We start from the raw sequence: 8,245 nt of genomic DNA, 5'->3' as shown, positions 1-8,245 counted from the left end.
CTCTATGGATCGGCATGGTCGAATGATGATAATCCCTTCATTTTCTCTAATGTTGTTGCTGCTGTTCCCCCTGCTTTCTCCCGTGGGGAGCACCGGCTGGCATACCCACTTGCCTGCATTTTGGTAACAGCATCTGGATTTTACATATGGATGACTCTAGCAAACGACTGGGCTAGTGATCTAACTTGGGCCAATCAGAAAGCAACACTCATGCTCCATCCCTGGCCTTCCTTCTCTCCTGTGGGGGTTGCTATCGCTGTCCCATGGAACAGCAGGACGAACAGAAGACAAGGTCTCCCAAAAGAGAGAAAATGATGACATCATCTGAACTGCCTTTATAGAGAAACCTGTTTGGAGTCAAGTTATACTTGGAATGAAAAACGTCCTCATGTGCATAATTCTTGTGATTTTTTTCTTCCTTCAGTTACTTACAACTAACGTTCCAAATGCAAAGATAGGTAAGAAGAATGGTAAGTGAAAGTCTATATTTCTTCTAAATTCACCAGTTAACAAATTGATACATAATCATTATCTCTTTGTACCTTCTATCACCATATATCTCTGTATCTACCTCTCTCACTCTTTCTGTCCGTCATCTACCTGCCAATCTGTCTGTCTGCCTATTTATCTATCCATCTGTTCCATTTCCTTTTGTTACCATTCAACACTAGTAGTATTATCATTAAATACATTAAATTAAAACCAACTCAATAAATAGCTCATCTTAAAAATTTCTGAGTTTTTTCTTAAACTGTTTTTTTTTTTTAACTTCATCTTATTCTTTCCTTAAGATTCATCAGTCAACTTTCAATACTGTTTGTTTAGTTTTGGCTTTTTGAGACAGGGTTCCTCTGTGTAGCCCTGGCTGTCCTGGAATTCACGCTATAGACTAGGCTGACCTCGAACTCAGAAATCCACCTGCCTCAGCCTCTTTGAGTGCTGGCATTAAGGTGTGTGCCACCACACCTGGCCTGTTTTGGTTTTTGTCTCTTTTAACTTACCGCAGTGTCCTGGATTTCATTGTACTTTTTCTTTACTGACATTGTGTGGTGGCAATTTTATGTCATCTGAAAGGAAGGAACCCCAACTGAGAAAATGCCTCTGTAAGGTAGGGGTGCAGGCAAGCCTGGAGAGCATTTTCCTAATTAGTGATTCATGAGGGAGGGCCCAGCACACTGTGGGTGGGGCCATCCCTGGGATGGTGGTCCTGGGTTCTATAAGAAAGCAGGCTGAGCAAACCATGAGATACAAGCCTCATGGACTTGCATAGCACCCTCATGGACTCTGCATCAGCTCCTGCCTCCAGGTTCCTGTCCTGTGTGAGTTCCTGTCCTGACTTCCTTCAGTGATGGACTACAATGTGGAAGTGTAAGTCTAATTAACCCTTCCCTCCCCAGTTTGCTTTTTGTCGTAGTGTTTCATCACAGCAATAGTAGCCCTAAGACACACTGCATTCCATATTTTAGAACCCAGACTAGTTATCTTACAAAAGGTACCACATCCTGAGTTTTTCTGCTTACTTAGTCAAGATTAGAGCCATAATTTTAGCAAAAATTCTTCCTAGGTGGCATATTGTATTCAATACTCTATCTTGCTTTCTCTCTCAGACGCCTTCTCTCTGTGTTTTTTATTTTTAACACCGTGTAATGGAAATCGCTTCACTCAACCCATATTTGACATTTCCTATATTTACGATCACTATAAAATCAATATAATTATAAAATTATTTAAATAACATATATCAAACTTCCCCATAATTTATTTCACCTGTCTTCTAAGGCTAAGTATTAACATTGTTTATTAGTTTCTCCTCTTGTAAGCTTACCTCAGTAAAAATCTCACACAGGTGTTGTTTCACACATTTGCAGTCCTGTCTGGGGATCAACTCCTGGGACTGAGAGTGCTGGGTCATGTGCAAGGGGAAAGGTATATGACGTTTGGTTAGCTATTGCCAAGGTCCCTTCTGCAGGAGACTGGTGACGTGTCTTGACACATAGTGTTCTCCCTTAGAGAACGTTCACTCTTACTTTGCATCCCACACGTTTCCTAATGTCCTTAGGGAACTGCCTGCTTCTCACTTACCCTTTTTTTTTTTTTTTTTGGCTTCGTGTCACTTGGCAGCGTGTTCACAGAGGTACTTGGTGGGTACTGAGCAAGTGAATGAACAGGCTATGCTTTTCCATCTGCACTCACACTCCTGCGAGGAAACTGAGACCAAACCCCAGGAAGAACATTTTTTCAAGGTTGCTGTACAAAGGTAAAGTGTTACTTCAGTTTCTGAAATAGCAACCAAAACAATTAGGTTAGCACCCGCGGCATACCGAGTGAGACAGATACCAAGCATACAGAGGATACCCTGGGGCCAGTGCAATGCACCTGTGACCCTGGCAACCTGCGGATGGGGACCGAGGCCCGGCAAGGCCACTAAGTAGCCAGACCAGACTGGGCTACATGATGAGAACTTTTCCCCTAATAACAAACGAACCAAAGGTTCCAGAGCTCAGGTTTGGCATGCAGATATGTCTGTGGGGATATGAGACACGCGTGTACGGACAATAGCAAGAAAAGGCATTGTGTGATAAATAACCAACCGGTGGATCACATAGGAATGTTACTGCAACAAGAGTTACCAGGGGGAAAACCAACTGCAGCTCTGGGTGTATGTGGGCAGGAATTCAAACCAGAGAGGACCATGGGGAAAATGGGGCAATTGACCTCGTAGCTGAGCAATAGTGAGTGAACCAGGGTTGCCAGGGTGCCCTTTAGGATTCACAGTTTGAGGCTGAAGTCAAAGGAATCCCTGCTAAGAAATACCCAGGATCGCAGTTGTGATGGTTTTAGTTTGAACAAAAGTCTGCATGGGTTTTTTTGTTTTTGTTTTTGTTTTGTGTTTTGTTTTTGTTTTTTTTTTTAGAAAAGTCTGCATGTTTTCCTATGACCCTCATTTCTTTTTCTTTGGTGTGATCCTTCCCCACCTTGTATGACCCTAGTGAGTCTGTAAAAACAGTCATCCTCCCAGTGGCCAAAGGGCTGGGAGGAACTGATGCCAGTAATTGTGCAGAGATGAGCCCTCGACCCCGGCAGGAGCAATCAGTCCCCATCGGATGTGCATGGGGACACGGAAGAATGAAGTCCAATGAAATCCCTCCTTCCTGGACCTGCTGGGCTGAGAGCACGTGGATGCAGAGCAAGCAGTATGGGAGCCAGCCACCTCATGGGGTGAGCCCTCATGTAAGCGGAATTGAGCAAGGCTGAGTTGGATGTCGGAGGGAGGGACTGAGTTCTGATCATCTTTTGAACTGGCGTGTCGTGCACCAGTCAGTGTCTCTTCCTGGACTTGCCGCCTCTCTGGAAACCAGAAAATTCTCTTTCTTGTTTCTTCTAGCTTGCGATTGCTTTCTGATACGTTCATCTAAAAGGATCTTGAACAATTCAGGAAGCTTAGACTTCACCTCACAGATCAAAGCTTCCCAAAGTGGTTTTCTTTGATCACTAGTCCCAGAAGTCCTTTAAAAAAAAAAAAGAGAAGAAGAAAAAGAAAAAGTTACACAGTAAATCTGGTTTGATAACACTGTCTCCCAGAGCCTCCTTTGGACATTAGTGTAGTAACATATTAAACACTAAAAGGTTCTCCTGGCTGAGAAACCCTCCATTGTCATTCCACATCCATTGTGAACTATTTCCACCCTGCTCTGTGCCCTGGGAGGTTGACCGGATGCTCCAAATCAACAGACACCTCACCTTTAACCCTCGCTGGCTTTGGAGGAGCAAAGGCCGCAGCATGGGATCAGGTGAAGGGAAGATGTTTACTGTAGGTTCATTCTCCTCGGGCTGCCCAGCCCAGTCATCGTGGGCTTGTTTGTGTCTCTTCTCTCTAGGCACAGATGATGCTGGGCATTACCTTCCAAGTGGAGTCCCCTTTCCTGCTTTGGCTTTCTGAGTGGTTGATGGAGCCCTGCTGCTGGGACAAGTCCAGAAGCATTGAACCTTCTTTTTGTGGCTTCACCGATCCCAGCCTGTCATTTACTAAGCTGTTCTGAGATGAGTCATTTGAGTGTGTTATGTTTCCTTCAAGGGCCCGTTGGAAGTCATATTCCCAATTAATCCATTATCTCCCAACGCCATTAAATCTGGGACTTCTTTTTAATGGGAAATCACTTTCCAATGGGCTATACAACAGAGAAGTTTTGACGACAGGCCTTTTTTCCTGGAGTCTTGGAAGGGTGGTGTTTTTGACTCAAGATTCCAGAAGGGGATGGTGATGGTAGTGCACACCTTTCATCCCAGCACTCAGGAGGCAGAGGCAGGCAGATCTCAGAGTTCAAGGCCAGCCTTGGTCTACAGAGTTAGTTCCAGGACAGCCAGGGCTACACAGGGAAACCCTGTCTCAGAAAGAAAAATAAATCTAGAAGGATGAAAGGAGTAGAACATTTTTCTTTTTCTCTCTTAGCCACTAACATTCTCCTACAAGCACCTGGGACTTCTCTCAGACTGGCATGCCAGGCCTCAGCTTGGATAGCCCTATGGGTAAAGGGTAAGTTTTAAACTCTTACATTAGGAAGTCAGTTTCCTTGTTTGATACCTTCTCTCATTGTCTCACGACTTCTATCAAATACATGCTGTTCTACACAGAGACTACACCTCCTTTGTCTCCACTGATTTGTAAATTAAGCCATACCCCATACACACATACACATGCATGCACTCACTCGCGCATGCACACATACACTCATTATGCTGCCCGGACTTGTCTTAAACTGCTGGGCTCTGGTGACCCTCAACCTTGGCCTCCTAGGACTGCAGACTCTCAACAAAGTTCTCAACTGCTATTCTTTCATATAAAAATTTACATCTTGTCACTATTGAAGACATTTCCTGATCATCCCAGACAAGTGTGATTTTTCAGGTTTCTGAAAGACTGGTACTAATTACTCCCTGAAGCAATACTCATGTATTCTGAAGTCATGATACCCTCTGGGACTTCTGGCTAGGTCCTGGGATTAGTTAACCCTGGCCTAGAACTAGTTAACCCTGCACACTTCCTTCTGAGAGCCATAGCAGACTTGTAAACATAGTTACAGAATGAATTATGTCCTAATCTTCGTTATCACAGAATGTGACCTTCTATGGAAATGAGGTCATTGCAGATAGTAGCTAAGACTTCATCCTAGAGCAAGGTAGACAAAAATTCTAAAAAGTGGACCTTGGGCCACAAATGGGGAGAGTAAATACCTTGGGAAGCCTGGGGTTTTGCTGCCACAAGCCAATGAGTAGCAAAGACAGTTAGCAAAGCTCCGGAAGCCACATGGGAAGTGTGGAACAGAGGCTCTCTTTTGGCCTCAGAAGAGCCAACCCTGCCACCAGCCTGTCCCAGCTTCCAAAGCTATCAGTTTGTTTCTGTGGCTCAAGCCACCTAGCCCATGCTTTGTTCCAGTACTTCCCTCCAACCATTACAAACAACGCAAGAAGAACCCAGTCTCGGGCCCTCAGAGAGGAGGGTGGTCATCTCAGATCTCTCATATGTGTCTTATGTCATTCCTGGCTAATTAATTCTCTTCTCTGAGCCTCCATGTTCTCCTCTGAAAGGTGGAGATAAAAATCTACCTTGGAAAGTTGGTGTAAGGATTAAAGAAGATACATTAAGTTATTAGGCATAGCGCCCGACACAGTTAACATGTTTAACAAATGCCAGGTCTTGTCTCTGTAATCTTCTCGCCCTGCAGACAAGGTCAGACATAGACATGCAAAGTGCCTGTCTGAATCCATCCAGTGACGTGGCAACAAGATGAACATTCAACGAAAGCCAGGAGCCCTGCCTCCGATTTATAGGCACGTTCCTATATTTCCACGTCTAATCTTGCTTGTGGGGGAGAGCAGCAAGCTTGATAGCACTGACAGGGCGGTATATGGGGAATGCTCTTTCTTAGCTGCAGGTGAGGAAATTGCATTTAAGGAGAAGGGCCTTTGTGGGATTTTCTTTTTCTATCCACAGATAGCTGAGATGAACTGTATCTTAAAGCAAACTCTTCCTGCTGTTTGGTGCCAAGTTAGTTCTCTTTCTTAAGGATGGCATACATCATAACAAATACTTATATCGTGGACTAGAAATGAGAACATAAATGAGTGAGCACAACATACAGGGACAGGCTTACAGAACACCACTGAATTGCACGTTTGTGTGTCCAGTGATACTTGGATTCATTTTAACCCCACAGTGCCCTGAACCAGCGTCTTCACCATGTGTAGTTGACCTTCTGGCTTCAACTTTCTTCCCTTCCCTTGGCATCCCACCGACCGTGGGCACAGCCAAGGGAGGATTGGTTTCTTCACAGAGCGATGTTTATCCGGATTCTTATTGAACATTACGTCAAAACTGGTTGTGTCTCATGAATTATGATTTCTTTCATCATTGGCAATCGACACGCATGTTTCCTATACACCGATGTGTTCAGAAATCAATCATGAACTGGTCAATTAGGCAGGGATGCTTGCTGCCATGCTGGGAAGGGGCAGAGGACCCCTGTTTCATGTGCTGCAGGAGGCTCATGAATCGATGGCTGGGAGATGCAGGTCGCTCAGTGAAATCGAGGAAAAGAAAAGGGCTGTATAAAGGGCGATTAAATTCTATGATCTCACCAGATTTTTCTGGACTCTTCCATGGTGCCATGACAACTTGCATCAGAAAATGTCTCTGTCTCTCTATCTCTGTCTCTCTCTGTCTCTCTCTGTCTCTCTCTGTCTCCTTCTCTCTCTCTCTTTCTCTCTCTCTCTCTCTCTCTCTCTCTCTCTCTCTCTCTCTCTCTCTCTCTCTCTCTCTCTCCCTCTCTCCCTGAATTGCAAAGGTTATTGTAGTACCTCCCCTTGAAACAGATACTTGGAGGCCCTTATTTCAAAGAGAAAGCTGTTAGGAAATTGAACAAAAATCAACATTGACCCGTCAGCTTTAATATTTTTTGGTAGACCTAAGACTTCCCTCTCCTAACAAAAGTGTGCCAGATCAACACACTATTTTGAAGCCCCCAAAAGGGGATAAAAGAAAGAGAAGGATATGAAGAAGACCCCATAAACTAAGAATTAGCCTGTGTTACCAGCAGCTTCCCAGGGACATTTAGACCTCCTGGGGCCACTGACATAGGTGGAGGCAAGTCTGGATGCTTTTTTTCATTGATTGTTGGCTGCAAAGCCCTGGCCTGTGAGCCTCAGCTTCAGCAGTGCAGCATCAGCATCAGCTGGTCCCCGCTTTATTTCCTGTAACCTCCTGGCACAGATTACTGTTAGCAACTATGTCAACTATTCTGTGCCCTGCCCTGTGTGTGTGTGTGTGTGTGTGTGTGTGTGCCTTCTGTTTTAGAGTCAGTACTGATGACCCTGCCCTAGGGTCAGCATTCCTAGGGCTAGGTGACAGGGCAAGCAAGAGTCTGGGTGTCAGAGGGGAAAAGAGGAAAGGGCCTTTACCTCCATCCTTCCCCCACAGAAGCTTCAGGCTGTCTGTCTGCTCCCTTCAAGGTTCCCTGAGCCTCTTGAAGTTAGAGTCACATCTGTTCCCAGCTATGTTTGTGGAGGAAGGGGTTCAGAGCTCTCAAAAGTCTTCAGTGTCTTAGTAAAGAGTTTGGGAGATTTGTTTCTGTTTATTTGTTTGGGTGTTGTATGTATGTATATATGTATATGTTTGTTAGCTGAAATAACAAGGCAGTCTTGGTCTTAGTGATTGTTAATATGAGATGTCAGATAGGATGAGGTTGGGAGGGTGAATTAGCCCAGTGTAATTCTCAAGGATCAAGTTATTGAAGAATGAAAACAAATTATTTCAAACGAATCTTTGCTGTAACCGAGCACGTTAGCCTAAGTGATTTGCCTCTGCGATCCCAGTTTTGACCTCTGTTATATTGGATCTACAAAACTTGGCAGGATACTTTTCCTAACCTCGGATGACTTAATTTCTTTGATATAACAGGGTTAATCCAGCTGCAACAGGAATGGGAATTGCTAGTGATCAAGAAAACGAGGAGGCCATTTTCTTAGCTTCAAAAATAACAAGAATATGGCGGCTTTGGTGTGTGTGTGGCAGGGGAGGTGCACACGCGAGTGTGTGTATGTGTGTGTGTGTGTGTGTGTGTGCTGACTCAGTCCGTAGAGTATTCACCTAACACACATGAAGCCCAGCGTTCCATTTCCAGAGAAACATAAGCCTTGTGCTGGAGCTTACACTGGTGTAGCCAGTACTTAAGAAGGGGAGGCAGGAGGC

General features: G+C 44.6%; 1 long non-coding RNA gene across 1 annotated transcript; it reads left to right on the top strand.

The window, feature by feature from the left end:
- The first annotated feature begins 249 nt into the window (after positions 1-249).
- LOC147001915 (uncharacterized) lies at positions 250-6,736 on the top strand. Its single transcript, XR_015044684.1, has 3 exons — positions 250-470; positions 2,122-2,257; positions 2,991-6,736. It is a non-coding gene; the product is annotated as an uncharacterized LOC147001915 (long non-coding RNA).
- The last annotated feature ends 1,509 nt before the right edge of the window (positions 6,737-8,245 follow it).

The sequence above is a fragment of the Mus caroli genome, unplaced genomic scaffold (genome assembly GCF_978045245.1).
Source record: "Mus caroli unplaced genomic scaffold, Mus_caroli_1 scaffold_12, whole genome shotgun sequence".
In the NCBI taxonomy this organism is placed as follows: Eukaryota; Metazoa; Chordata; class Mammalia; order Rodentia; family Muridae; genus Mus; species Mus caroli.
Note: the sequence above shows the minus strand (reverse complement) of the source record. Positions and strands in the feature narration are given on the sequence as shown.